The sequence below is a fragment of the Pungitius pungitius genome, chromosome 1 (genome assembly GCF_949316345.1).
Source record: "Pungitius pungitius chromosome 1, fPunPun2.1, whole genome shotgun sequence".
Lineage (NCBI taxonomy): Eukaryota > Metazoa > Chordata > Actinopteri > Perciformes > Gasterosteidae > Pungitius > Pungitius pungitius.
The window spans coordinates 3,184,598-3,205,927 of record NC_084900.1 but is presented as its reverse complement, the minus strand read 5'-3'; the positions used below and the strand labels follow the sequence as shown (position 1 = coordinate 3,205,927).

Below are 21,330 nucleotides of genomic sequence, written 5' to 3'. Positions count from 1 at the left end.
GATAATTTTCCGCTGTGGTCCAGTCAACTTTGCCATGATTGTGACGCCAACCTGTGCCGTGTGCTGGAAGAAAAAAAGAAGGCCAAATTATTACATCGATATGTAATGGAATGCTGTTGTAAGAACACAGGAAGAAGGCTTTTACATTACATGTCATTTAGCTGACGCTTTTATCCAAAGCGACGTACAATAAGTGCATTTCCACATAGAGATACAAACTCAGAAGAACAAGTAACAAGAAAGTACATTTTTCATTAACTAAGCAGTTTCAAAACATGTTAAAGATAAGTGGCATTATAAGTACAATTTAAGTGCTACCATTTGTTAGTGCTACGGTTTGCTAGTGTTTTAGTCAAGGTAGAGTCTAAAAAGGTGTGTCTTGAGTTTTCGACGGAAGATGGAGAGGCTCTCTGCAGTCCTGATGTCATCAGAGAGCTCGTTCCACCATCTGGGAGCCAGGACAGCAAAGAGTCGCGATCTCGTCGAGTGCTTTTCTCTCAGTGAGGGAGGAACAAGCAGCGTGGCAGATGCAGATCGGAGTGTCTGGGTTGGGATGTAGGGTTTAACCATGTCCCGGATGTAGACTGGTCCCGATCCATTCACAGCGTGGTACGTCAGTACCAATGCTTTGAACTGGATGCGGGGAGCCACTAGTAACCAATGAAGAGAACGGAGAAGCGGTGTGGTGTGGGAGTATTTCAGAAGGTTGAAGACCAGTCGAGCTGCTGCATTCTGGATGAGCTGCAGTGGTCGTATGGCGGTAGCAGGGAGACCCGCCAGCAGAGAGTTACAGTAGTCGAGGCGAGAGATGACAAGAGCCTGAATCTGTACCTGCGCCGCCTTCTGAGTGAGAAGGGGTCGTATTCTCCTGATGTTAACGGTGTTCGCCAAAGTTAACAGTCAGGTCCTGAGTGGGCGAGTTTTTTCCAGGGAAGAGAAGTAGTTCAGTCTTGTCGGGGTTGATCTTCAGGTGATGGGCGGACATCCACTGGGAGATGTCAGTCAGACATGCAGAGATCCGTGCCGCCACCTGAGTGTCCGAGTCGGGGAAGGAGAGAATTAGTTGGGTGTCTGTGTTTTACAATTATGCAGACAGAACAAAATATACATAAAGAAATGCTTTCCCACCTCGCTGGAGTTGAAAGCCACGTGTCCAATGTGCCATTCCCATTGATGGTGGCATGACTTTGCACGTGGCATCTGAAAGTATTTGAGCACCAACATGTATTATCAGAATACGATTAGGGCTGTCAACAGATTATAGACAATTAACTAGTTAATCACACATTTTGTAAAACATTTATCTTGATAACAATATTTTTTTCTCTTATATTAACTGTTTACAGTTTAGTAATTTGTTGTTTCAACTCCATAATGAGCTTGACGTGTGTATATTATTTCATTGGAATGAGGGGCATATTAATCATATCATTTAATGTTAGATTCATGCTCATTGTGAAGGAAATAAATATATAACATTGAAAAGCATTGAAGACGCACATTACATTACGTGTCATTTAGCTGACGCTTTTAAACAACAAAGTAGTTAGTTAGCTGCTGCGAGTAGTAGTGTGTAAATAAAGTGATTCAATCGGGCCAAGTTATTTAGGGCACACGGAAACGTAAACAAAGTGGCGCTAATAGCGTGAAGAGGGGTCTTTTATTCCCGTGAAGCTACCGTAGTTAGCTTTACAGGAACAAAATACGTATGCTAGTTGATGTTCTTCAAGCATAGCATAGGCTGCCCTGGGCTGTGCTAAATAGTGCACAGCAGCCACAGCCGGCAGTAAACTCAAATTAGTGTGACAAATCTGCTCTAAAGTGTAGTTATTTAAGTCAATAACCTCAGCAAATAGAGTAATCTGAACCACTTTGTTCGTTAGATCAGCCGGAGACGCGGAAAAAAAGAGATGTTTGTGACGGGACGTCCCTTAAGCAGCTAATAGCACCGAATTAGTGTTAGCATGTTTACAGTATCCCCGCTATTTAAGTGGGTAAGACTGAAGAACGCACAAGGAAAAAGTCATCACTCACCTACCAAAGCGTTTCCACTTGGTTTAGTCCGTTTGGATTTAAGCATAGGTGTGTAGCTAGCAGTTTAAAATATAAAATACGGACTTGATACGAGCTGCAGCTGTTCAACGCCGGGGCTTCAATGGCGACCTCTCGCGATAACAGCGTTAACTCACGCGACACTACGAGCCGCCCTCTACTCTGCGCATGTCCGTCAACAAAGACTGCTGGGTAATTGAGTTCTTTAACGTAACAGTTCCCCGTAACATCTAGTAAAATCCCAAAACGTGTTTGCATCTCCACCCGTATGTGGCAGAATACGTGTATTTAAATTCAGATGTAAATATATTGAACTGTCCGTGTTATTTTTCTAGGTTAGATGTGTCAAACTCGCGACACGCTGGCGAACGGCTGCACCGTCCAGACCGTACCGGGCTGCAACGCCAGCTCCACACATACGGCAGCTGTGCCCAGCAGCCGTATGTGGCTGAAACGAGTGTGACACAGCTGCTCTAACGTGTACAGTTATTTAATAACCTCAGCAAGGAGAGTAAACTGAATCATTTTGTCCGTTAGATCAGCCGGACACACGTTTAAAAAAAGAAGAAAAAAAAAAAAAGTATGATTTTGTCGGGAGTCGATCTCACGACCATTGCATCGGGGGGCCAACACCTTAGTCACTGAGCTATTCTTCCAGATGGATGTGAGAATTCGAAAAGTCACTGAAATAGGATTGGTCACTCTCCGCCAAAAATTGAGGTAATATTCACACTAAAAAAATTATAACTGCCTTCCTGTTTGTTTTAGAGAAAATTCCTCAGAGACTTTTTTAAGTCTCCCTTTAATACATTTGGTAAAAAATCAGCGGACTTGTCGGTCAAACAGGGTGCGGGCGGGGCTTCGTCAAAATCTTCCAGGGGGCGCAATGGAGGCAATTTTTCACTTTTGATCCAAAACTGCACATCAGGTCTGTAAAGGTCATCACGTAGGATACTCACAGAGGTTTTCAAGAGTTTTGGAGTGTGCCGAGGCTCAGAAGATGTGCTTGAACTTTCATGCGAATATGGCGACGTCACAGCCACAAAGTTGGTCCAAAACTCCCAATTCTCACTGTAAGCCATCGTCACAGTTTTACGTCTTATATTCCCAGATTTGAAGTTGATCAGATTAAAGGGCTAGGAAATGGACATGTAAATGTAGAAACTTTGCATTGACCTAAGCCAATAGGTGGCGCTATACTTTTTCGAAAATCACTGCATGGCATTACTTAAAGGCCTACACAAGCATCATGAATATACATTTATAGCCAGAAATATCAATGTTCCTTGGAGTTATACCATTTTACATTTTGGAAAAAAATCTTCCAAAATTGTCCAAACTGCACGCAAGCTCACGCCCAGGTAGTTTTATGAAAACTCTTGATTTTAATAACTTTTGACCCCAAGGGTGTCAGGAACCAGTTGCCAAATTTTGAAATGGATCGGATTTAAACTCTCGGAGGAGTTCGTTCGTTTGTAAATGCAAAAATTGAAGGAAATGGCCAAAAATACACAGAATCACCACAGCGCCCCCTAATGTTCAAATATTCTGGGAAAATTTGGGGATGTTCTAGGACTCATTGTGAACATGTCCTCAAAATTTGGTGAAAATGGGGGTTGGAAAAAAAAAAGTTATAGGCCTTTGAACTTTCAGGACACAAACCTACAAACTTCATTGGTCCATAACTTTATTGAAAAATGAGATATCAACATTCTTTCAATAACTTTTGATCGCATCGAGCCAACGATCATTTTGCCGAAGATTTCGTAAGAATCGGACCAAGCGTCTGGGAGGAGTTCGCAAAAACGTGTTTTTCACAAAATTCAAAATGGCGGCCATAAAACGGTAGGCGCATTTGCATATCATAATTTTTTTTGTGTACAGCACATCCAAGAGAACCTGTGTGAAAAGGTTCCAAGTCGATCGGTAAAAGTAAAAAAAAAAATTAACATTGCGGCCACTTTGGGGGGCGCTAGAGAGTTCTTTTTTCTCTCCTCTAATTGCGGGACCCGAATCATACGTCAATTTTGCGCACTTCTGATGCGCGTGCAAAAATTCAAGAGTTTTTGAACATGATAAAGTCCCCAAAAGTGAGTTCGAAGTGGCGAAATAATAAGAAAAAGAAAAAGAAAAATTCTTGCAATTTCAATAGGGCTTTCGCCCGACTTGCAGTCGGCTCAGGCCCTAATTAAAGCTGCAAGCAGCGATGAACGGGCCTTCGCCTATTCTCGCGCGTCGGGGTGGGGCGGCGGTCGGCCGGGCTCGCGGGTCAAAAAAGACTAAAGAGACTAAACGAATCACTCTCGGGGCTGCCATTCAAACCTGAATCTGCGGCCTCGCGAACGGAATCCACCGACGCCGGGCTGTTGCCCCGCTGCAAAAGACCTGCGGAGTAATTGTTACGGGTCTCGGGCACGATGACCACAATAAGTATCACAGCAACACTTGTCTCGTTCTCCAGTTTGCGTCTGTATAATTGATTCAACACATATACACATCCAGTGCATTTTTCTTGTCCTGTATATCTTAGATATCATAGATGCAGTCTCAATCAAGGTTAATTCCCAGAAATATCCACCTGTAATTACCTTAGCTGTTATTTCTGCCTACTATAGTTCCTATTGACCAACTACATAAGGGATATTTCCATACCATATTGACTATGATAAACGTATACAACTCTTATTCACATATGGACGTTGCACTTTAGAATGTGTATTGATTAACTCGGCATGTGCCAAACCATATTGACAAGTAAAAAAAACAAAATATGACTAAACATGACTGAATAAATCACCGCCCAAAACATGTTAAAGATAAGTGGCATTATAAGTACAATTTAAGTGCTACCATTTGTTAGTGCTAAGGTTTGCTAGTGTTTTGGTCAAGGTAGAGTCTAAAAAGGTGTGTCTTGAGTTTTCGACGGAAGATGGAGAGGCTCTCTGCGGTCCTGATGTCATCAGAGAGCTCATTCCACCATCTGGGAGCAGGACAGCAAAGAGTCGCCATCTCGTCGAGTGCTTTTCTCTCAGTGAGGGAGGAACAAGCAGCTTGCCAGATGCAGATCGGAGTGCGTGGGTTGGGATGCAGGGTTTCACCATGTCCCGGATGTAGACTGGTCCCGATCCATTCACAGCGTGGTCCGTCAGTACCAATGCTTTGAACTGGATGCGGGCAGCCACTGGTAACCAATGAAGTGAAGGGAGAAGCGGTGTGGTGTGGGAGTATTTCAGAAGGTTGAAGACCAGTCGAGCTGCTGCATTCTGGATGAGCTGCAGTGGTCGAATGGCGGTAGCAGGCAGACCTGCCAGCAGAGAGTTACAGTAGTCGAGGCGAGAGATGACAAGAGCCTGAATCAGTACCTGCGCCGCCTTCTGAGTGAGAAGGGGTGGTATTCTCCTGATGTTAACGGTGTTCGCCAAAGTTAACGGTCAGGTCCTGAGTGGGCGAGTTTTTTCCAGGGAAGAAAAGTAGTTCAGTCTTGTCGGGGTTGATCTTCAGGTGATGGGCGGACATCCACTGGGAGATGTCAGTCAGACATGCAGAGATCCGTGCCGCCACCTGAGTGTCCGAGTCGGGGAAGGAGAGAATTAGTTGGGTGTCTGTGTTTTACAATTATGCAGACAGAACAAAATATACATAAAGAAATGCTTTCCCACCTCGCTGGAGTTGAAAGCCACGTGTCCCATGTGCCATTCCCAGTGATGTCCTCAGACTGGTGGCATGACTTTGCACGGGCCATCTGAAAATATTTGAGCACCAACGTGTATTATCAGAATACGATTATGGCTGTCAACAGATTATAGACAATTAACTAGTTAATCACACGTTTTGAAAACATTTATCTTGATTACAATATTTTTTTCTCTTATATTAACTGTTTACAGTTTAGTAATTTGTTGTTTCAACTCCATAATGAGCTTGACGTGTGTATATTATTTCTTTGGAATGAGGGGCATATTAATCATATCATTTAATGTTAGATTCATGCTCATTGTGAAGGCAATAAATATATAACATATTGAAAAGCATTGAAGACGCACAATACATTACGTGTCATTTAGCTGCGCCCGGCTGCACGCTGCGGGGAGATTATAGACAATGAAGTTAAACAACAAAGTAGTTAAGTTAGCTGCTGCGAGCACGGTTCTACTCAAAGTGTGTAAATAAAGTGATTCAATCGGGCCAAGTTATTTAGGGCACACGGAAACGTAAACAAAGTGGCGCTGATAGAGTGAAGAGGGGTCTTTTATCCCCGTGAAGCTACCGTAGTTAGCTTAGCTAAAAGACGTATGCTGGTTGTTATTGTTCAGTGCTAAATAAAAACCCTCTTGAATGTAGAACACAACTCACGTCTGGCCTCATACCATGACAGGCACATTAATGTTGACAATTAACTTCGTTAGCCTTGTGTTCACCTTTCCTGCCGGTCCGTCTCTGACCGTAGTCGGAGTTTGCAGGGGGAGGCGTTGCTGTCTGCTCCAGGGCCAAAGTACTGTCGGCTAAGTAAACTTTGGGGTTAATTCCCTTCGTCCCGGGGTTGGTGAATAAAAGTCCGCTTTACTTTCTTTGAGGATTTATTAATCTAACACTGAGTAACAAAGTTACAGTACAGACAATTCTCCGGCCGCTACATCCACTCCGTCATCACAACAACAACACAACTTCCTCATGCGCTCTCCCCCTCCGTAGCCCGTGCGTGTAGCTCTTAAAGGGGCCGCACCATTTTCTCTAGTAACATCACCATGACGTATGTTGCAGAATACGTCTATTTAAATCCAGATGTAAATATATTGAACTGTCCGTGTTATTTGTCCAGGTTAGATGTGTCGTAACTCGCAACCAGCTGCCCGGTCCGCCAGCTGAGTGCCTCAGTCTGCTGTTTCATTCTGTTCATGTGCCACGGAGCAGCTTCTGTCCTTAAACTGAAACGATTTTCACAAACCTGCTCTTAAGTGTAGTTGTTTAAGTCAAACACATCAGCAAGGAGCGTAAACTGAATCATTTTGTTCGTTAGATCAGACGACACGCGTTTAAAAAGAGGAGGAAAAAAAAATAATTTCGTCGGGAGTCGATCCCACGACCATAGCATCGGGGGGCCAACACCTTACTCACTGAGCTATTCTTTCAGATGGATTTGAGAATTCGAAAACTCACTGAAATAGGATTGGTCACTCTCCGCCAAAAATACAGGAAATATTCACACTAAAAAAATTATAACTGCCTTCCTGTTTGTTTTAGAGAAAATTCCTCAGAGACTTTTTTAAGTCTCCCTTTAATACATTTGGTAAAAAATCAGCGGACTTGTCGGTCAAACAGGATGCGGGCGGGGCTTCGTCAAAATCTTCCAGGGGGCGCAATGGAGGCAATTGTTCACTTTTGATCCAAAACTGCACATCAGGTCTGTAAAGGTCATCACGTAGGATACTCACAGAGGTTTTCAAGAGTTTTGGAGTGTGCCGAGGCTCAGAAGATGTGCTTGAACTTTCATGCGAATATGGCGACGTCACAGCCACAAAGTTGGTCCAAAACTCCCAATTCTCACTGTGAGCCATCGTCACAGTCTTACGTCTTATATTCCCAGATTTGAAGTTGATGAGATTAAAGGGCTAGGAAATGGACATGTAAATGTAGAAACTTTGCATTGACCTAAGCCAATAGGTGGCGCTATACTTTTTCGAAAATCACTGCATGGCATTACTTAAAGGCCTACACAAGCATCATGAATATACATTTATAGCCAGAAATATCAATGTTCCTTGGAGTTATACCATTTTACATTTTGGAAAAAAATCTTCCAAAATTGTCCAAACTGCACGCAAGCTCACGCCCAGGTAGTTTTATGAAAACTCTTGATTTTAATAACTTTTGACCCCAAGGGTGTCAGGAACCAGTTGCCAAATTTTGAAATGGATCGGATTTAAACTCTCGGAGGAGTTCGTTCGTTTGTAAATGCAAAAATTGAAGGAAATTGCCAAAAATACACAGAATCACCACAGCGCCCCCTAATGTTCAAATATTCTGGGAAAATTTGGGGATGTTCTAGGACTCAATGTGAACATGTCCTCAAAATTTGGTGAAAATGGGGGTTGGAAAAAAAAAAGTTATAGGCCTTTGAACTTTCAGGACACAAACCTACAAACTTCATTGGTCCATAACTTTATTGAAAAATGAGATATCAACATTCTTTCAATAACTTTTGATCGCATCGAGCCAACGATCATTTTGCCGAAGATTTCGTAAGAATCGGACCAAGCGTCTGGGAGGAGTTCGCAAAAACGTGTTTTTCACAAAATTCAAAATGGCGGCCATAAAACGGTAGGCGCATTTGCATACCATAATTTTTTTTGTGTACAGCACATCCAAGAGAACCTGTGTGAAAAGGTTCCAAGTCGATCGGTAAAAGAAAACAAAAAAATTAACATTGCGGCCACTTTGGGGGGCGCTAGAGAGTTCTTTTTTCTCTCCTCTAATTGCGGGACCCAAATCATACGTCAATTTTGCGCACTTCTGATGCGCGTGCAAAAATTCAAGAGTTTTTGAACATGATAAAGTCCCCAAAAGTGCGTTCGAAGTGGCGAAATAATAAGAAAAAGAAAAAGAAAAATTCTTGCAATTTCAATAGGGCTTTCGCCCGACTTGCAGTCGGCTCAGGCCCTAATTAAAGCTGCAAGCAGCGATGAACGGGCCTTCGCCTATTCTCGCACGTCGGGGTGGGGCGGCGGTCGGCCGGGCTCGCGGGTCAAAAAAGACTAAAGAGACTAAACAAATCATTCTCGGGGCTGCCATTCAAACCCGAATCTGCGGCCTCGCGAACGGAATCCACCGACGCCGGGCTGTTGCCCCGCTGCAAAAGACCTGCGGAGTAATTGTTACGGGTCTCGGGCACGATGACCACAATAAGTATCACAGCAACACTTGTCTCGTTCTCCAGTTTGCGTCTGTATAATTGATTCAACACATATACACATCCAGTGCATTTTTCTTGTCCTGTATATCTTAGATATCATAAATGCAGTCTCATTTAAGGTTAATTCCCAGAAATATCCACCTGTAATTACCTTAGCTGTTATTACGGCCTACTATAGTTCCCATTGACCAACTACATAAGGGATATTTCCACACCATGTTGACTATGATAAACGTATACAACTCTTATTCACATATGGACATTGCAATTTAGAATGTATATTCATTAACTCAGCATGTACCAAACCATATTGTCATGTAAAAAAACCAAAACATGACCAAACATGACTAAATAAATCACTGCCCTTGCATACTGAACAAATATTGCATTCTGGATTCATTTTAAGTCACATGAGGAGTCTTGTGCATGCCAAGAATCAAACCCTGGTTTACTGCGCCAGGGGCCAACGCTCTGCAGATGACCTATATGGTCCAATACAATTTCACATTCGAAACGTCACTCAAATAGGATTGGTGCCTCTCTTGCAAAAATACAGCGAATTTTAATACTTAAATGAGAGCTAAAGGAGAAAATAAACGCAGTAGGTCACATAAGTTCTGTCGGATGTTCAAGTTGCCCAGAAGGATGAGCGGAGAGCTGTCATCTGGAAGTTGTAACTCTTCCATTCGTTGTAGAAGTAAATAACTTCTTCTCTGGAAGGATAATTTTCCGCTGTGGTCCAGTCAACTTTGCCATGATTGTGACGCCAACCTGTGCCGTGTGCTGGAAGAAAAAAAGAAGGCCAAATTATTACATCGATATGTAATGGAATGCTGTTGTAAGAACACAGGAAGAAGGCTTTTACATTACATGTCATTTAGCTGACGCTTTTATCCAAAGCGACGTACAATAAGTGCATTTCCACATAGAGATACAAACTCAGAAGAACAAGTAACAAGAAAGTACATTTTTCATTAACTAAGCAGTTTCAAAACATGTTAAAGATAAGTGGCATTATAAGTACAATTTAAGTGCTACCATTTGTTAGTGCTACGGTTTGCTAGTGTTTTAGTCAAGGTAGAGTCTAAAAAGGTGTGTCTTGAGTTTTCGACGGAAGATGGAGAGGCTCTCTGCAGTCCTGATGTCATCAGAGAGCTCGTTCCACCATCTGGGAGCCAGGACAGCAAAGAGTCGCGATCTCGTCGAGTGCTTTTCTCTCAGTGAGGGAGGAACAAGCAGCGTGGCAGATGCAGATCGGAGTGTCTGGGTTGGGATGTAGGGTTTAACCATGTCCCGGATGTAGACTGGTCCCGATCCATTCACAGCGTGGTACGTCAGTACCAATGCTTTGAACTGGATGCGGGGAGCCACTAGTAACCAATGAAGAGAACGGAGAAGCGGTGTGGTGTGGGAGTATTTCAGAAGGTTGAAGACCAGTCGAGCTGCTGCATTCTGGATGAGCTGCAGTGGTCGTATGGCGGTAGCAGGGAGACCCGCCAGCAGAGAGTTACAGTAGTCGAGGCGAGAGATGACAAGAGCCTGAATCTGTACCTGCGCCGCCTTCTGAGTGAGAAGGGGTCGTATTCTCCTGATGTTAACGGTGTTCGCCAAAGTTAACAGTCAGGTCCTGAGTGGGCGAGTTTTTTCCAGGGAAGAGAAGTAGTTCAGTCTTGTCGGGGTTGATCTTCAGGTGATGGGCGGACATCCACTGGGAGATGTCAGTCAGACATGCAGAGATCCGTGCCGCCACCTGAGTGTCCGAGTCGGGGAAGGAGAGAATTAGTTGGGTGTCTGTGTTTTACAATTATGCAGACAGAACAAAATATACATAAAGAAATGCTTTCCCACCTCGCTGGAGTTGAAAGCCACGTGTCCAATGTGCCATTCCCATTGATGGTGGCATGACTTTGCACGTGGCATCTGAAAGTATTTGAGCACCAACATGTATTATCAGAATACGATTAGGGCTGTCAACAGATTATAGACAATTAACTAGTTAATCACACATTTTGTAAAACATTTATCTTGATAACAATATTTTTTTCTCTTATATTAACTGTTTACAGTTTAGTAATTTGTTGTTTCAACTCCATAATGAGCTTGACGTGTGTATATTATTTCATTGGAATGAGGGGCATATTAATCATATCATTTAATGTTAGATTCATGCTCATTGTGAAGGAAATAAATATATAACATTGAAAAGCATTGAAGACGCACATTACATTACGTGTCATTTAGCTGACGCTTTTAAACAACAAAGTAGTTAGTTAGCTGCTGCGAGTAGTAGTGTGTAAATAAAGTGATTCAATCGGGCCAAGTTATTTAGGGCACACGGAAACGTAAACAAAGTGGCGCTAATAGCGTGAAGAGGGGTCTTTTATTCCCGTGAAGCTACCGTAGTTAGCTTTACAGGAACAAAATACGTATGCTAGTTGATGTTCTTCAAGCATAGCATAGGCTGCCCTGGGCTGTGCTAAATAGTGCACAGCAGCCACAGCCGGCAGTAAACTCAAATTAGTGTGACAAATCTGCTCTAAAGTGTAGTTATTTAAGTCAATAACCTCAGCAAATAGAGTAATCTGAACCACTTTGTTCGTTAGATCAGCCGGAGACGCGGAAAAAAAGAGATGTTTGTGACGGGACGTCCCTTAAGCAGCTAATAGCACCGAATTAGTGTTAGCATGTTTACAGTATCCCCGCTATTTAAGTGGGTAAGACTGAAGAACGCACAAGGAAAAAGTCATCACTCACCTACCAAAGCGTTTCCACTTGGTTTAGTCCGTTTGGATTTAAGCATAGGTGTGTAGCTAGCAGTTTAAAATATAAAATACGGACTTGATACGAGCTGCAGCTGTTCAACGCCGGGGCTTCAATGGCGACCTCTCGCGATAACAGCGTTAACTCACGCGACACTACGAGCCGCCCTCTACTCTGCGCATGTCCGTCAACAAAGACTGCTGGGTAATTGAGTTCTTTAACGTAACAGTTCCCCGTAACATCTAGTAAAATCCCAAAACGTGTTTGCATCTCCACCCGTATGTGGCAGAATACGTGTATTTAAATTCAGATGTAAATATATTGAACTGTCCGTGTTATTTTTCTAGGTTAGATGTGTCAAACTCGCGACACGCTGGCGAACGGCTGCACCGTCCAGACCGTACCGGGCTGCAACGCCAGCTCCACACATACGGCAGCTGTGCCCAGCAGCCGTATGTGGCTGAAACGAGTGTGACACAGCTGCTCTAACGTGTACAGTTATTTAATAACCTCAGCAAGGAGAGTAAACTGAATCATTTTGTCCGTTAGATCAGCCGGACACACGTTTAAAAAAAGAAGAAAAAAAAAAAAAGTATGATTTTGTCGGGAGTCGATCTCACGACCATTGCATCGGGGGGCCAACACCTTAGTCACTGAGCTATTCTTCCAGATGGATGTGAGAATTCGAAAAGTCACTGAAATAGGATTGGTCACTCTCCGCCAAAAATTGAGGTAATATTCACACTAAAAAAATTATAACTGCCTTCCTGTTTGTTTTAGAGAAAATTCCTCAGAGACTTTTTTAAGTCTCCCTTTAATACATTTGGTAAAAAATCAGCGGACTTGTCGGTCAAACAGGGTGCGGGCGGGGCTTCGTCAAAATCTTCCAGGGGGCGCAATGGAGGCAATTTTTCACTTTTGATCCAAAACTGCACATCAGGTCTGTAAAGGTCATCACGTAGGATACTCACAGAGGTTTTCAAGAGTTTTGGAGTGTGCCGAGGCTCAGAAGATGTGCTTGAACTTTCATGCGAATATGGCGACGTCACAGCCACAAAGTTGGTCCAAAACTCCCAATTCTCACTGTAAGCCATCGTCACAGTTTTACGTCTTATATTCCCAGATTTGAAGTTGATCAGATTAAAGGGCTAGGAAATGGACATCTAAATGTAGAAACTTTGCATTGACCTAAGCCAATAGGTGGCGCTATACTTTTTCGAAAATCACTGCATGGCATTACTTAAAGGCCTACACAAGCATCATGAATATACATTTATAGCCAGAAATATCAATGTTCCTTGGAGTTATACCATTTTACATTTTGGAAAAAAATCTTCCAAAATTGTCCAAACTGCACGCAAGCTCACGCCCAGGTAGTTTTATGAAAACTCTTGATTTTAATAACTTTTGACCCCAAGGGTGTCAGGAACCAGTTGCCAAATTTTGAAATGGATCGGATTTAAACTCTCGGAGGAGTTCGTTCGTTTGTAAATGCAAAAATTGAAGGAAATGGCCAAAAATACACAGAATCACCACAGCGCCCCCTAATGTTCAAATATTCTGGGAAAATTTGGGGATGTTCTAGGACTCATTGTGAACATGTCCTCAAAATTTGGTGAAAATGGGGGTTGGAAAAAAAAAAGTTATAGGCCTTTGAACTTTCAGGACACAAACCTACAAACTTCATTGGTCCATAACTTTATTGAAAAATGAGATATCAACATTCTTTCAATAACTTTTGATCGCATCGAGCCAACGATCATTTTGCCGAAGATTTCGTAAGAATCGGACCAAGCGTCTGGGAGGAGTTCGCAAAAACGTGTTTTTCACAAAATTCAAAATGGCGGCCATAAAACGGTAGGCGCATTTGCATATCATAATTTTTTTTGTGTACAGCACATCCAAGAGAACCTGTGTGAAAAGGTTCCAAGTCGATCGGTAAAAGTAAAAAAAAAAATTAACATTGCGGCCACTTTGGGGGGCGCTAGAGAGTTCTTTTTTCTCTCCTCTAATTGCGGGACCCGAATCATACGTCAATTTTGCGCACTTCTGATGCGCGTGCAAAAATTCAAGAGTTTTTGAACATGATAAAGTCCCCAAAAGTGAGTTCGAAGTGGCGAAATAATAAGAAAAAGAAAAAGAAAAATTCTTGCAATTTCAATAGGGCTTTCGCCCGACTTGCAGTCGGCTCAGGCCCTAATTAAAGCTGCAAGCAGCGATGAACGGGCCTTCGCCTATTCTCGCACGTCGGGGTGGGGCGGCGGTCGGCCGGGCTCGCGGGTCAAAAAAGACTAAAGAGACTAAACAAATCACTGTCGGGGCTGCCATTCAAACCTAAATCTGCGGCCTCGCGAACGGAATCCACCGACGCCGGGCTGTTGCCCCGCTGCAAAAGACCTGCGGAGTAATTGTTACGGGTCTCGGGCACGATGACCACAATAAGTATCACAGCAACACTTGTCTCGTTCTCCAGTTTGCGTCTGTATAATTGATTCAACACATATACACATCCAGTGCATTTGTCTTGTCCTGTATATCTTAGATATCATAGATGCAGTCTCATTTAAGGTTAATTCACAGAAATATCCACCTGTAATTACCTTAGCTGTTATTACGGCCTACTATAGTTCCCATTGACCAACTACATAAGGGATATTTCCACACCATGTTGACTATGATAAACGTATACAACTCTTATTCACATATGGACATTGCACTTTAGAATGTATATTCATTAACTCAGCATGTACCAAACCATATTGTCATGTAAAAAAACCAAAACATGACCAAACATGACTAAATAAATCACTGCCCTTGCATACTGAACAAATATTGCATTCTGGATTCATTTTAAGTCACATGAGGAGTCTTGTGCATGCCAAGAATCAAACCCTGGTTTACTGCGCCAGGGGCCAACGCTCTGCAGATGACCTATATGGTCCAATACAATTTCACAATCGAAACGTCACTCAAATAGGATTGGTGCCTCTCTTGCAAAAATACAGCGAATTTTAATACTTAAATGAGAGCTAAAGGAGAAAATAAACGCAGTAGGGTCACATAAGTTCTGTCGGATGTTCAAGTTGCCCAGAAGGATGAGCGGCGAGCTGTCATCTGGAAGTTGTAACTCTTCCATTCGTTGTAGAAGTAAATAACTTCTTCTCTGGAAGGATCATTTTCCGCTGTGGTCCAGTCGACTTGGGTCTTTGCCACGATTGCCCGCGGTGAAGCCCACCTGTGCCGTGTGGTGGAAGAAAAAAAGAAGGCCAAATTATTACATCCATCGACAGTCACACGATATGGAATGCTGTTGTACGAATGCGGGAAGAAGTCTTTTACAATTATGCAGACAGAACAAAATATACATAAAGAAATGCTTTCCCACCTAGCTGGAGTTGAAAGCCACGTGTCCCATGTGCCATTCCCAGTGATGTCCTCAGACTGGTGGCATGACTTTGCACAGGCCATCTGAAAATATTTGAGCACCAACGTGTATTATCAGAATACGATTATGGCTGTCAACAGATTATAGACAATTGACTAGTTAATCACACGTTTTGAAAACATTTATCTTGATTACAATATTTTTTTCTCTTATATTAACTGTTTACAGTTTAGTAAATTGTCGTTTCAACTCCATAATGAGCTTGACGTGTGTATATTATTTCTTTGGAATGAGGGGTGTAGGAGCCATACATCGTTTTGATTATTCTTTCCTTCTACATTGTTTGTATGTGTGCGTGTGGTGTGACGTCATTTGTATCCACGACACCGTAAGGGGGTGTGGTGTGTGTGTGTGTATATTAGTGTGTGTCTGTTCACCTGTGGGGTGTGGTTGTTTGGAGCATGGCTGCAGGGTGAGCATGGGGAAAAACTTTCTTTTGACCGTCAGCGTCATTGTTATCACCATCGTCAATGTCATCGTCACTTCAATGGAGTTTCATGTGCTTTGATACTCACTTGACCAATAAAATGCATCTGGTAAAGTAAGCGATTTGCGTATGTTACTTCTCGGTGAAACGGACACATCAAAATACTTCAGTGCGACGCGTCATTAGTATGATCCCCTCATGTCTTAGCCTGCTGCGGCTTTTTGGATATTGTTTATTGTGTAAAAGCCGCTATAAGGGGCATATTAATCATATCATTTAATGTTAGATTCATGCTCATTGTGAAGGCAATAAATATATAACATATTGAAAAGCATTGAAGACGCACAATACATTACGTGTCATTTAGCTGCGCCCGGCTGCACGCTGCGGGCAGATTATAGACAATGAAGTTAAACAACAAAGTAGTTAAGTTAGCTGCTGCGAGCACGGTTCTACTCAAAGTGTGTAAATAAAGTGATTCAATCGGGCCAAGTTATTTAGGGCACACGGAAACGTAAACAAAGTGGCGCTGATAGAGTGAAGAGGGGTCTTTTATCCCCGTGAAGCTACCGTAGTTAGCTTAGCTAAAAGACGTATGCTGGTTGTTATTGTTCAGTGCTAAATAAAAACCCTCTTGAATGTAGAACACAACTCACGTCTGGCCTCATACCATGACAGGCACATTAATGTTGACAATTAACTTCGTTAGCCTTGTGTTCACCTTTCCTGCCGGTCCGTCTCTGACCGTAGTCGGAGTTTGCAGGGGGAGGCGTTGCTGTCTGCTCCAGGGCCAAAGTACTGTCGGCTAAGTAAACTTTGGGGTTAATTCCCTTCGTCCCGGGGTTGGTGAATAAAAGTCCGCTTTACTTTCTTTGAGGATTTATTAATCTAACACTGAGTAACACAGTTACAGTACAGACAATTCTCCGGCCGCTACATCCACTCCGTCATCACAACAACAACACAACTTCCTCATGCACTCTCCCCCTCCGTAGCCCGTGCGTGTAGCTCTTAAAGGGGCCGCACCATTTTCTCTAGTAACATCACCATGACGTATGTTGCAGAATACGTCTATTTAAATCCAGATGTAAATATATTGAACTGTCCGTGTTATTTGTCCAGGTTAGATGTGTCGTTACTCGCAACCAGCTGCCCGGTCCGCCAGCTGAGTGCCTCAGTCTGCTGTTTGATTCTGTTCATGTGCCACGGAGCAGCTTCTGTCCTTAAACTGAAACGATTTTCACAAACCTGCTCTTAAGTGTAGTTATTTAAGTCAAACACATCAGCAAGGAGCGTAAACTGAATCATTTTGTTCGTTAGATCAGACGACACGCGTTTAAAAAGAGGAGGGAAAAAAAATGATTTCGTCAGGAGTCGATCCCACGACCATAGCATCGGGGGGCCAACACCTTACTCACTGAGCTATTCTTTCAGATGGAATTGAGAATTCGAAAACTCACTCATATAGGATTGGTCACTCTCCGCCAAAAATACAGGTAATATTCACACTAAAAAAATTATAACTGCCTTCCTGTTTGTTATAGAGAAAATTCCTCAGAGACTTTTTTAAGTCTCCCTTTAATACATTTGGTAAAAAATCAGCGGACTTGTCGGTCAAACAGGGTGCGGGCGGGGCTTCGTCAAAATCTTCCAGGGGGCGCAATGGAGGCAATTTTTCACTTTTGATCCAAAACTGCACATCAGGTCTGTAAAGGTCATGACGTAGAATACTCACAGAGGTTTTCAAGAGTTTTGGAGTGTGCCGAGGCTCAGAAGATGTGCTTGAACTTTCATGCGGAGATAGCGTCGTCACAGCCACAAAGTTGGTCCAAAACTCCCAATTCTCACTGTGAGCCATCGTCACAGTCTTACGTCTTATATTCCCAGATTTGAAGTTGATCAGATTAAAGGGCTAGGAAATGGACATGTAAATGTAGAAACTTTGCATTGACCTAAGCCAATAGGTGGCGCTATACTTTTTCGAAAATCACTGCATGGCATTACTTAAAGGCCTACACAAGCATCATGAATATACATTTATAGCCAGAAATATCAATGTTCCTTGGAGTTATACCATTTTACATTTTGGAAAAAAATCTTCCAAAATTGTCCAAACTGCACGCAAGCTCACGCCCAGGTAGTTTTATGAAAACTCTTGATTTTAATAACTTTTGACCCCAAGGGTGTCAGGAACCAGTTGCCAAATTTTGAAATGGATCGGATTTAAACTCTCGGAGGAGTTCGTTCGTTTGTAAATGCAAAAATTGAAGGAAATTGCCAAAAATACACAGAATCACCACAGCGCCCCCTAATGTTCAAATATTCTGGGAAAATTTGGGGATGTTCTAGGACTCAATGTGAACATGTCCTCAAAATTTGGTGAAAATGGGGGTTGGAAAAAAAAAAGTTATAGGCCTTTGAACTTTCAGGACACAAACCTACAAACTTCATTGGTCCATAACTTTATTGAAAAATGAGATATCAACATTCTTTCAATAACTTTTGATCGCATCGAGCCAACGATCATTTTGCCGAAGATTTCGTAAGAATCAGACCAAGCGTCTGGGAGGAGTTCGCAAAAACGTGTTTTTCACAAAATTCAAAATGGCGGCCATAAAACGGTAGGCGCATTTGCACACCATAATTTTTTTTGTGTACAGCACATCCAAGAGAACCTGTGTGAAAAGGTTCCAAGTCGATCGGTAAAAGTAAAAAAAAAAATTAACATTGCGGCCACTTTGGGGGGCGCTAGAGAGTTCTTTTTTCTCTCCTCTAATTGCGGGACCCGAATCATACGTCAATTTTGCGCACTTCTGATGCGCGTGCAAAAATTCAAGAGTTTTTGAACATGATAAAGTCCCCAAAAGTGCGTTCGAAGTGGCGAAATAATAAGAAAAAGAAAAAGAAAAATTCTTGCAATTTCAATAGGGCTTTCGCCCGACTTGCAGTCGGCTCAGGCCCTAATTAAAGCTGCAAGCAGCGATGAACGGGCCTTCGCCTATTCTCGCGCGTCGGGGTGGGGCGGCGGTCGGCCGGGCTCGCGGGTCAAAAAAGACTAAAGAGACTAAACGAATCACTCTCGGGGCTGCCATTCAAACCTGAATCTGCGGCCTCGCGAACGGAATCCACCGACGCCGGGCTGTTGCCCCGCTGCAAAAGACCTGCGGAGTAATTGTTACGGGTCTCGGGCACGATGACCACAATAAGTATCACAGCAACACTTGTCTCGTTCTCCAGTTTGCGTCTGTATAATTGATTCAACACATATACACATCCAGTGCATTTTTCTTGTCCTGTATATCTTAGATATCATAGATGCAGTCTCAATCAAGGTTAATTCCCAGAAATATCCACCTGTAATTACCTTAGCTGTTATTTCTGCCTACTATAGTTCCTATTGACCAACTACATAAGGGATATTTCCATACCATATTGACTATGATAAACGTATACAACTCTTATTCACATATGGACGTTGCACTTTAGAATGTGTATTGATTAACTCGGCATGTGCCAAACCATATTGACAAGTAAAAAAAACAAAATATGACTAAACATGACTGAATAAATCACCGCCCAAAACATGTTAAAGATAAGTGGCATTATAAGTACAATTTAAGTGCTACCATTTGTTAGTGCTAAGGTTTGCTAGTGTTTTGGTCAAGGTAGAGTCTAAAAAGGTGTGTCTTGAGTTTTCGACGGAAGATGGAGAGGCTCTCTGCGGTCCTGATGTCATCAGAGAGCTCATTCCACCATCTGGGAGCAGGACAGCAAAGAGTCGCCATCTCGTCGAGTGCTTTTCTCTCAGTGAGGGAGGAACAAGCAGCTTGCCAGATGCAGATCGGAGTGCGTGGGTTGGGATGCAGGGTTTCACCATGTCCCGGATGTAGACTGGTCCCGATCCATTCACAGCGTGGTCCGTCAGTACCAATGCTTTGAACTGGATGCGGGCAGCCACTGGTAACCAATGAAGTGAAGGGAGAAGCGGTGTGGTGTGGGAGTATTTCAGAAGGTTGAAGACCAGTCGAGCTGCTGCATTCTGGATGAGCTGCAGTGGTCGAATGGCGGTAGCAGGCAGACCTGCCAGCAGAGAGTTACAGTAGTCGAGGCGAGAGATGACAAGAGCCTGAATCAGTACCTGCGCCGCCTTCTGAGTGAGAAGGGGTGGTATTCTCCTGATGTTAACGGTGTTCGCCAAAGTTAACGGTCAGGTCCTGAGTGGGCGAGTTTTTTCCAGGGAAGAAAAGTAGTTCAGTCTTGTCGGGGTTGATCTTCAGGTGATGGGCGGACATCCACTGGGAGATGTCAGTCAGACATGCAGAGATCCGTGCCGCCACCTGAGTGTCCGAGTCGGGGAAGGAGAGAATTAGTTGGGTGTCTGTGTTTTACAATTATGCAGACAGAACAAAATATACATAAAGAAATGCTTTCCCACCTCGCTGGAGTTGAAAGCCACGTGTCCCATGTGCCATTCCCAGTGATGTCCTCAGACTGGTGGCATGACTTTGCACGGGCCATCTGAAAATATTTGAGCACCAACGTGTATTATCAGAATACGATTATGGCTGTCAACAGATTATAGACAATTAACTAGTTAATCACACGTTTTGAAAACATTTATCTTGATTACAATATTTTTTTCTCTTATATTAACTGTTTACAGTTTAGTAATTTGTTGTTTCAACTCCATAATGAGCTTGACGTGTGTATATTATTTCTTTGGAATGAGGGGCATATTAATCATATCATTTAATGTTAGATTCATGCTCATTGTGAAGGCAATAAATATATAACATATTGAAAAGCATTGAAGACGCACAATACATTACGTGTCATTTAGCTGCGCCCGGCTGCACGCTGCGGGGAGATTATAGACAATGAAGTTAAACAACAAAGTAGTTAAGTTAGCTGCTGCGAGCACGGTTCTACTCAAAGTGTGTAAATAAAGTGATTCAATCGGGCCAAGTTATTTAGGGCACACGGAAACGTAAACAAAGTGGCGCTGATAGAGTGAAGAGGGGTCTTTTATCCCCGTGAAGCTACCGTAGTTAGCTTAGCTAAAAGACGTATGCTGGTTGTTATTGTTCAGTGCTAAATAAAAACCCTCTTGAATGTAGAACACAACTCACGTCTGGCCTCATACCATGACAGGCACATTAATGTTGACAATTAACTTTGTTAGCCTTGTGTTCACCTTTCCTGCCGGTCCGTCTCTGACCGTAGTCGGAGTTTGCAGGGGGAGGCGTTGCTGTCTGCTCCAGGGCCAAAGTACTGTCGGCTAAGTAAACTTTGGGGTTAATTCCCTTCGTCCCGGGGTTGGTGAATAAAAGTCCGCTTTACTTTCTTTGAGGATTTATTAATCTAACACTGAGTAACAAAGTTACAGTACAGACAATTCTCCGGCCGCTACATCCACTCCGTCATCACAACAACAACACAACTTCCTCATGCGCTCTCCCCCTCCGTAGCCCGTGCGTGTAGCTCTTAAAGGGGCCGCACCATTTTCTCTAGTAACATCACCATGACGTATGTTGCAGAATACGTCTATTTAAATCCAGATGTAAATATATTGAACTGTCCGTGTTATTTGTCCAGGTTAGATGTGTCGTAACTCGCAACCAGCTGCCCGGTCCGCCAGCTGAGTGCCTCAGTCTGCTGTTTCATTCTGTTCATGTGCCACGGAGCAGCTTCTGTCCTTAAACTGAAACGATTTTCACAAACCTGCTCTTAAGTGTA

The 21,330-nt window shown here is 43.0% G+C and overlaps 2 long non-coding RNA genes and 2 pseudogenes across 2 annotated transcripts; all 4 read right to left on the bottom strand.

Moving 5' to 3' along the window:
- Window positions 1-69: 69 nt before the first annotated feature.
- Window positions 70-2,143, bottom strand: LOC134126385 (uncharacterized; annotated as a pseudogene).
- Window positions 2,144-5,712: 3,569 nt separating this feature from the next.
- LOC134126311 (uncharacterized) lies at window positions 5,713-6,763 on the bottom strand. The gene is made up of 3 exons (XR_009955877.1): window positions 6,471-6,763; window positions 6,096-6,133; window positions 5,713-5,794 (listed from the first exon to the last, which is right to left on the bottom strand). It is a non-coding gene; the product is annotated as an uncharacterized LOC134126311 (long non-coding RNA).
- Window positions 6,764-9,751: 2,988 nt separating this feature from the next.
- LOC134126178 (uncharacterized) lies at window positions 9,752-11,825 on the bottom strand (annotated as a pseudogene).
- A 2,359-nt stretch (window positions 11,826-14,184) lies between these two features.
- Window positions 14,185-21,081, bottom strand: LOC134124399 (uncharacterized). Its single transcript, XR_009955845.1, has 4 exons — window positions 20,789-21,081; window positions 20,414-20,451; window positions 20,030-20,112; window positions 14,185-14,957 (listed from the first exon to the last, which is right to left on the bottom strand). It is a non-coding gene; the product is annotated as an uncharacterized LOC134124399 (long non-coding RNA).
- Window positions 21,082-21,330: the final 249 nt, after the last annotated feature.